The sequence below is a fragment of the Argentina silus genome (genome assembly GCF_951799395.1).
Source record: "Argentina silus genome assembly, chromosome: X".
Lineage (NCBI taxonomy): Eukaryota > Metazoa > Chordata > Actinopteri > Argentiniformes > Argentinidae > Argentina > Argentina silus.
In genome coordinates, this window is record NC_139653.1 from 31,114,130 (window position 1) to 31,124,477 (window position 10,348).

Consider the following 10,348-nt stretch of genomic DNA (forward strand, 5'->3'; position numbering starts at 1 on the left):
AGGCCCTAGACAGGGCCCATAATGGATAGTAAGCAATGCAAAAACAAGCTGAGAGGATCAGCCTCAGCAAGGCACTGAGCAGATTCACTGATATTGATCACACAATCTGTGTTTATTTTTTTACTGCAGGTGATTTGTAGATCAGTGATTCTGCCCCTCTAAAATCGCCCCTCTCAAACGTGAAGATTCACTGACTGACCAGTCAGTTTGTGGGTGCAAAGGTTTTCTTCTCAAATGGAAACTTTGCATTCGGTCTCGTTTGAATTGACAGGAAGGTAGCATCACCCATCCACTCTGACTCTAAACACAGGGGCTCCCCAGGGCTGTGTGCTCAGCCCCCTACTGTACTCCTTGTTCTCCTTGTTCATGACTGTGTGGCCACGCACAGCTCCAACTCCATCATAGAGTTCGCTGATGACACCACAGTGGTTGGCTTGATCACCAAAAACCACAAGTCAGCCTACAGGGATGAGGTAAGAGTCCTGGCGGACTGGTGCCAGGACAACAACCTCTCCCTAAACATCAGCAAAACCAAGAAGCTGATTGTGGACTCCACTTCGGTGGGGCTGCAGTGGAGAGAGTCAGTAGCTTCAAGTTCCTTGGTGTCTACATCACCGAGGACTTAACATGGTCACACCACACTCACGCTGTGATCAAGACGTCACACCAGCACCTATTTTTCAGGTGGCTGAGGAAATTTGGTATGGACCCCCAGATCCTTACAAACTTTACAGATGCATCACAGAGAGTATCTTGACTGGCTGTATCACCGACCTAGTATGACAGCTGCACCGCCCTCTACTGTAAGGCTCTACAGAGGGTGGTGAAAATGGGCCAGTACATCACGGGCCACAAGCTGTCTCTACTCTGAGGGGTGCAAGAGGAAGGCTGGTAAGATCATCAGGGACCCCAGCCACACCCTGTTCTCTCTGCTGCCTTCTGGCAAAAGGTACCAGACCCGGACCAACAGGCTCGGGAACAGTTTCTACCCACAGACCATAAGATTGCTCAACTAACTATGCCCACTCCCCCCCCCCCCCCCCCATATTATTGCACACTGACATTATTGCACTAGTACTATTGGGGCTTTTTGTCACTTTTTATTACTTATTATTGAATTATTGATTGTTTGGTGACTGCTGTTGTTGGGGTGGTCGTCATTTGCAAATGACCTGGGCATGGTATTCATTTCCGCCAACAGCATGTCAACGTTGCAACAACAAAGTAAAATAAACAAACAAATAACACCTCCATCTCTCCAAAAATCCTTGTCTATTCAGTCCGATTTTAGTCCCAGAGATAATTTCGTCTCATTTTGTTTTAGTCAACCAAAATGAAAAATAATTTTAGTTTAGTTAATTTTTTCTGGGTCTATTTAGTCAGTTATCGTCTCGTATTTTGCCACTCTTTTCTCATTAATTTCATTTACGAAATTAACACTGCAAGGTGGCAATTTAGGTGAGTAGAAATCCCTTAAATGGCTGTGTCAACAGTGTTACTCGTATGCTAGCTAGCTCCGAATGCACGCAAATGAACCAGTAGCAGTAACTTGTAATGTGTTGACGCACTGTCTGACACACAAACTCATGTTGAACCTGAAAGGAACTACAAGAGAAAGTAACCAGGTAGTGGTTAATAGTAATTACCTAGTATGAGTTCATTACTAGCCAACCACCCTGTCATTAGCCAGCTAGCGTAGCCTCTCCTAGTGTGGTGAATACAAGGTAGGCTAATAACAGTGGAGTTGGGGGAGGAAGGCTAACGGTTGTGTACCATAAGCTAGCTGGCCAAGTGTTCACTTGTGCAACCAAGTGTTCACTCATGTGGAAAACACAAGGGAGCAAACCAGACTCTTTATTTTACTTGGTGCAGTAAAAGAGGTCTTTCACTTAGTGTAGTAAACGAGGGGAGCACTTCGATAGTGGTGTACACAACGAAAGCTAGACTGTTGACAAATGTAATTATTTGTTGGTGAACCATCCTAGAGAGAACTTAGTTTGATAAGAGTGATGGCTGAATCAGCAGGATTCCTGTGAGGAAGAAAACCAACCTACAACAGTTAAGCTAGGTTTTATCGGAACACTGCAGATGGGCTTGCAAATAAGCGAGTGAAGAGTAAAAAGAATGAAATGGGCGTACATTGCAGTTGCTTTTATAGGCTGGGGCAGGATAAGCCATGCAAAGTGCTCCCAGCCTGTTCCAGGAGTGATTGAAAAGGGTTTCAGTGAATAGGGTATGCAGGGGTGCATATCCAATAGTGAGATGTCAAACAGAGTCGACTGAAAGAGAACAGACAGCCTTTAAAAATATAATTCATGATAAAATTGTTTTAAGTGACAATATGCCTGTGTCACTCAAACTAGGTTTTTCCAACAACATAAGCTCTAAGAGTCTTTAATAAATACTGTATTATACTTGTGCTGGACAGAACAGTAATCCATGGTGAACTATATCTGGCCCTTCTTAAAAGGGGTCACCTTGTGTATGGATTGACAGCTGAAAAGATCCCTGTGATTAATGACTTGGGGACCACAATACAAGGACCTCTGCCACAGAAAAAAAATCGTTTTCACTTCATGACTGCAAGAGCACTTCAGCTGTTCTCAGCATTGTCAGAGAGCTGGCTTGTGGGTTACTAATTTTTACCTTTTGCTTAAGATCCTTGATCCTATGCAAATTTAGTGAGTGGTGAAAAAATAAGCTTTCTGAAGTTTTAAGGACATTCTGTGAAGTGTATTGTTTTTATTTCCAAAGAGCTGATTTCAATGCTTTGGCTGTCTCTTTTGCATATTCTGTCCTCTTTATTAGTAATTGCCTGGTATGCAATGAATTGCACCTTTGAGGCCATGGGAAACACAGGGAAGCCTTCTAGTGAAGCAACAGCAATATCACAGCTGATATGTTATGCAAATATAGGTTTTGGAAAGAACAAGCTTTAGTGCAGCTGTCTGAAATGTCATACAAATACATAGGCCTACTGTAAAAAACAAAACACTTTCTCTTTATGATATATTTGGCATTATCTCCATTATACAGAGCAAGAGAGTAAAGTTGTTTATTTCTGTCTTAGCTTAAATCACCAGAGAGGAAGCAAAAACAAAATAAAACAGCAATGCTGTTATTCCACCAGAATGTTAAAATATTCAGAATGCAAACAATAAAAACAGATAGAGCCTTCCAGGACACTTTTTACTATAGGGACACTCAGTGAAGTGCCATGTATGAAGTAAAAGAATAAACAGAATTGTAAAAAAGTTTTAATTGTTGTCAGTTTTGTAGCCCTGAAATTCAGAACAAAGTGTAGGGAATTTCTCCAATTTCATGGCACATAATAACAAATGGAGATGTCAGCTCATACATCACTACTCAAGACATTGATGCATTGTGGTAAGTATTGATCTGAAATACATTTAGAAAATATATACAGTAGGTTCAGCATGCGCTTTGAACCAGGGGACATGGAATAGCAGAATAAAACATTGTGAAAAAGGTTAAAGAGGTTGCACACATCAAGACTCAATTAGAAACATTCTTTACAAAGGGAGATGAGAGAAGACTGCTATGGTTTGAAATCTAAAGGAGAAAGATATGAATCGCTTGCTTTTGTTTCAAAGACAAAGCTTTTCTAAAGCTTGAGCTGCAAAGCTTGAATTCAGCTTTTGCCTCAGGCACAAAGGACTGGAGAGAAGCTAACTGCATATCTATGCAATGATCCAAAATCAATCTAAGTTTCTACAGAAAAAATAAATTAGTGATTGGTCAATTTCCACTTTCAAAAATTGTGCAGACTCTAGATGTTCTAAAGTTCTAAAGAAATAGCCTGGTGATAGGCATACTCGTTATTTGCATAGAAAAAGAGTAGGAGAGAGAAAGAGTATATATTTTTTGGCATTTACTTTTTGTTTTATAGAAATGCTATAGAACCCCACTGTACAGCATACTAAAAAACATTAGACATCACAGTGATTGGAAGGATGTAGGCTGGAGCACAAGGCGGTCATTGTCCATAGTGGCATGACTTGGTGAACTACAAGATCTAAAAACTTGGGAGGAGGTTGAGGTGCAATATAAATGCAAATTGCTCTATTCATCAAACAATAAGCAGTGTTGAGTATTACTATTCAGTGCCACTGCACATAAATCTGGCTTGCTAAGAACAAAACACGCCCACCTATTCCAATTGAGAATTGACTATTTGCCCTACTACCAGTTTTAACTCACATTTTACAGATTTCCCTATGAATATTAGAGTTGTTATAATGCTGTCTGTATTGTGAGTGATACATGTGTTTAATGTTTACGATACAGAACTGTTCATCACAGTTCAGCTCAGACATTCCCCCCCTCCCCATACATACACATTTCAATACAGGAGAGAGAATTTGGGTACATGACTAGAATAGCATCCACACAGCCCAATGAGAGCAATGAAAGCTGTAGGCAGGCACCACTTACTTCTTTTTGGGGAATCATTCACATGCCTTGGCTCTACTGAAAAGACTCCTGGGTCAGCAGTAAGGTGTGTTTTCAATAGTCGAAAAGACGAGGGAGAGGGGGAGGAGGTTGTGAATGGCTTGCCTACCAGATCTCGATTAAGCACTCCCTTACGCAGGGTGGGCCTTCGCTTCCTTCCAGGATCAAAAGGGTACACTGCCAGCACATACAATAGAACCCATAAAAGCCTTAACGTAAACAAAAGTAGCCTGGGACCACTGCTGCTGCACTCTCCCCGCTACTGATCACACTGAGCAATTCAAGGTTTAAGGTTGACAGAGTGAGCAGGTGAGGGAGTAATGCTTTCAATCTAGCCCAGTAAATAACTGGGAGAAGCGGCGCATTTATTCACTTTCTGCGTTGATGTACGTTCCTAACCTTGACCGAGCTCGGTGAAATGTTAACAGTGCTACGTTGGGGTGATCTCTGAAATGTTCATCCATTAACAACATGGCAGCAAAATATGCTATAAATCACCATGGGGTTTGCCACGGTAGCTTCGGTGCAAGGAGGCATACTCATAGAGGGGAGGGGAACTGAAGTGTGAGGGAGGTTCAGAAATCACGCATCACAGCTTGAACTGGAATAAATAAATAATCTTGACTCCTCCTAATCCTGGGGAGCAAATGAGTCAAGAAATGCATGTGGGTGATAAGCAAGCTCTCCAGCATCCTACAGTGATTCCCTACAACCAACTAAAGCATGGCTGATGGGGACAGGTCAAGAGTGGTGGCACTCTCTCTCATTAGTGTACAATTACTGCTTATTATCCTGCTTTAGCCAGACCTGGATCTGATTTATAGCCCTGGTTGAGTGAAACCAATCCTAATACCAGCTAAGCAATAATCAACTTGCCATAATCCCCAGTGCTAGAGGCGTGGCGAAGCAGACCAGCTTCAGTAGCCCCAAACATGTTCACTTAATGTAGCAAGGCTATGAGGACGCAGTCAATGCATCACTCTACACGGACTCTACACATGCATCACTCTACACGGACTCTACACATGCATCATTCTACTATTCTACTATAATATGACCAAAGACACTGGTGGCAGCGTATAGTCTGCCACCAGTCTCCTCAAACACAGGTCACACTCAAACACAGGTCACACTTTACTCTCTCTCTCACATCCTTTTCACAACTACAGGAAGATTAAAATAACATTGTATGAGGTGCTCATGCACACCACATTTAAATTAAATGTACTGATGTGGGTTAACACCTTAGAAATGCACCTTTTTACTAGAGGACATGATATCACTGATGCCCTTACTCGATGCTCCCTTTTCCATGTCACACATGCATCTAGCAAAGTACTGTGGCAGTCTATTCCCAGGTTGCACATCTCTGTTTTTCTGCAGTGTGGCATCATGTGTTTTCATGCCTTTCAAGTCACAAGGCTGCTGTGAACAGGAGAGGTGAACTTGATGAGGTGCAATCCTTTTCACTGCATTTCATCAGGACCCTTTATGGGGTTCATAAGTGTCAAAGGGCCGAGCTAATGAACAGACACCAAAACACAACACTCTTGTGATTTGCATAAACAATTTTTTTTTAAATGTGTTATAGCAGAGTAAACATTGGCCCAACCTTCCCAAGCCTCTGGAATCATAAAGTGCAGCAACATCTCCGATCCCCTATGAAACATCCTCCATTTCTAATTTCTGAGGGCTTAGCTTTTTTCTCTTCCCTTGCCTTGTCTCAAGTAACAAAGTGCTTTCTCCTGAACTCACTAATGACTAGCCTACATTTTGCAATTCAATAGAATCAATTCAAATGAAATATACTTGTGCTAAAAGCCATTGATAAATCAAATAAATCTAGTATTTTACCCATCCAGACTATAATCAAGACAGTGAACACACAAGAAAAAAACATACAGGCACCTCCAATATGCCAGAATGCATTGACCATACTGTATGCAGATTTTTGTGTGTTGTTTACAGTCACAGTAAAATGCCTCACTCCCAGACATAATTTCTCATCTTCATGAATAGTTGCAGCTGACAACCGAATGCACAACAGTAAGCATAATGTTTTTTAGAGACAATCAGTCCAGAGGATGCTCAATATCAACAGTTAAAAAATCTGCACACACAGCAAAGCTAGGTTGAGGGTTTCTGCATGGTAATGATCTTGCTTCAAGTACCTGACTGTCATCCCCGCCTGCCCTGCTTTGACAACACACCTACATTTCTCTCCCCAGAATCCCCTGGGTGGGGCTAGTCATTTCATAGATTCATCATCACACTGATGACAGCACATGCTCTGAAGATTCTACAGTTTGAGGGTGTGGTTATAGCAGCAGCATGAACAAACAAGGATCCACCAAAAAAGTGAATGATTCAAGAAGCAAATCACACAGGCCTAACCAAAATTTTTAAAAATATATAGAATTGGTGTATGAAGCCAAGTAATTATTTTTAAAATCCTTATAAAAGTAATGCTTACTTACTTAATATATTTTGCTTAGCAACACCGAGCCACAGTAAACTGGTCTATCCCTAACTGATTATGACATAAAATGGCTGACCAGTGGCTTGGCTGGCAGGTCTGTGTTGACCTGCACAATCCCCATCAGTCCATAAGGCACCCGAGGTCTGCAACCTCTGATCCCATTGGCTAAATATAAGAGAGTGCTGTCTCAGAAAAACAAACTCAAAAATGCCCATGCAAGCTCATTTTCAGCTAATCCACTATCAGCCCTCAATGCAGATTTTATTCTCTCCATAGAGCATCTTCAATGCTTATAAAACCAAAATAAAGCTAAGCTCTTTGTTTCTCTTTTCTCTTTTTTTGATTGTTGATGCGTAATAGGGAAATGTCCTTTCAGCTGTCAGGTCAGTGCACTGCATCTTTTATATACTAATCTAATTCCCCAAGTAAATTAGGATTGATCACCGTAGCTCCAGGCCACAATCACCATCCAGGATCTAATCAGGGCAGGGCCCTGGATAGAAAATGATACCTCCATAAATAAAACCATATGAGAGCCGGCAAGTGCCCATAACACTGGGGGAAATTTGATTACCCTCTCCATCTCCACAGGTGTGCTTTCAGCCTCCTGCCTCCAAAGGCTGCCAGTCTGATCTAATGCCAGACTGTGTGTGTCCTCACTGTTGTTTTCCTGCAGCAGGATTTTACATCATACTTGCATCAGCTGATGTGAGTGCAGCATGGTGGAGTCACCGCTAGCCAGGAGATGCCCATGGAAGCCCCACTCGGGAGTATCCCTGTGAGATAAGGTCTGTCAGGAGCTCCTTTCCCAGTGCCACCCAGGGTAATAAATTACTCAGAATTAAAACGTCATGATCATCTCCAGAGCCTGCCACACTCTCCTCTCGCCATGCTGCTTAATGGATCTATTAACCAAATGGATACAGGGGTAAACTGCTCTCATAGCTAAAATTCCTGTTTGGACTTATATGGTAAAACTGTAGGGAGGGGGAATATGAGATGTGCTGACTCTACCATTTGTTGTGGTTCTATATTTTGCTGAAAGCTAATATACCGGTGCTGGCAAAATGTCTGAAAATGAAATGATTATCTGATTCAGAGGCTATAAGGGAAATGACATACTCCAGAGTCCAGTTATTCTGAAAAATCAGTGCACCTCTTATTTCATGATAATAGAAAATGTTGATTAAATATTCAATAAACAGGTCTGATTTTGGTAATGGTGTTACATTTCCTTCTTAACCTTCTGTATATACAGTACCTGTACTGTATATACAGTACCTTTTGAACATTTTGTGGGGAATTGAGCCATTAAGAACACTAATATGTTTTACTCACATTGGTATTCACTCTTGATACTTTCATATTTTACTACAGTGCCTTCAGAAAGTATTCAGACCCCTTCACTTTTTCCACATTTTGTTGTGTTATAAACTCAATTTAAAATGGATTAAATTCAAATAATTTGCCATCAATCCACAAACAATACCCCAGAATGACAAAGCGAAAACAGGTTTTTACAAATTACAGTAAATTTAAGTATTCAGACCCTTTGCTATGACACTTTTGCATTAACTAAAATGCAAAAATGTCATCAATAAATCATTCAATAAGTTGAATTGTAAATGTGTTTATTTGGTTTTACTACAAATCAGTACATTTGGTGCAAATCCAGCACATGCAATGCAGTTTCCGCACCATCTCTCGTGTGAAGAATAGTGGTAGCTGCATCAAGTTATGGGTATGTTTGTCACTGGCAGGGACTGGGGAGTTTGTCACGATCAAGAGAAAATTATGAAATTTGCTGAGTTGGTAGTGACATCCTAATCTACACAGTCTGTAATTGATTCCTATGCAAATTAGAGACCCTATAAAAACAAAGATATTAATTCCAAAATTACATCAACTATTATCCTTGCATTAAGATGGACTCAATTAATCTTAGAGTGATTTATTGATGACATTTTGCATTTTAGCTCATTTTAAGAGTGTCATAGCAAAGGGTCTGAATACTTATGTACATGAGGTATTTCTGTATTTCAATTTTAATAAATCTACTGAAATTTCTAAAAACCCGTTTTCACTTTGTCATTCTGGGGTATTGTGTGTGGAATAATGGCAAATTCTTTTAATTTAATCCATTTTAAATTGAGTCTATAACACAACAAAATGTGGAAAAAGTGAATGGGTCTGAATACTTTCCAAAGGCACTGTACTTCAGAGAGGTACTGTATTAACAAGCATTACCCAAAAATTACAGTGAGTTCAGAAATCACCTGCAAGGACTAGGGGTTGGGGGCTCCCTGTGCCACCTCTCTTTGTGATTTCTTCAGAGACCACCTCTGCATCAATTGAAAGCGCACTCTTCAGTTGATTGTTGTCAGTGATAGCAGCCCATATCGCCCTGGCATCTTTGGCACCAGCCCCGGCACTGTGATAAGCTGACAGCATGGCACAAAGCACCCTGGACAGCTTATTAACCCATGCCCGCTCAGCACCATAGGGAATCCAGAAAAGCCAGACCCTCAAAAAGTGTCTCTGATTCTCTGACTTTAATTGCTGAACCAAGCAACACTTGGCTGCAACACGTCTGCACACAAGTCATTAGCTGACACTCTTAGTAAATGTGTAAATGGCCTGGTAGGCCAAGGAAGACTTCGACAGTAGATGATGGAAGAATGCTACATAGGCTACACTGCAAGGTGTAAACCACTAGTTAGCAACAGAAACCAGATGGCCAGATTACAGATGGCCATACCACCTCATCTGTGAAACATGGTGGAGGGGGTGTTATGGCTTGGGTGTGTATGGCTGCGACTGGAACTGGCTCACTTGTCTTCATTGATTATGTAACTGCAGATGGCAGCAGCAGAATGAATTCTGAAATCTTGTCTGCTGAAGTACGAACAAATGCTTCCAATGTCATTGGACAGTGCTTCATCATACAGCAAGACAATGATCCCAAACATGCTGCCATAGCAACTAGGGAGTTTTTCAGGCCAAAACTGTGGAACGTTCTAGAGCAGGGGTGGCCAACCAGTCTGAGACTATGAGCCAAAAAAATTGCCATGGCTACTGCAAAGAGCCACATAGTGCGCGCGCGCACACACACACACACACACACACACACACACACACACACACACACACACACACACACACACACACACACACACACACACACACCTTGCAATTAAATAACTTTTTCATAATTATAATGTTTCCCCCCCCCCCTATAAATGTAAAAAAACTGTGTGGCGAGAGAGTTGTATGTCTGAAACCATTTTTTTCATATTTTCATTTTCTGGGGATAAGATTGCAACAACTTCGCCGATGCATTTCTTTACAAACTCTCCTTCGTTATATGGCTTTTTCGCACGGGCAATGTTCCACGCG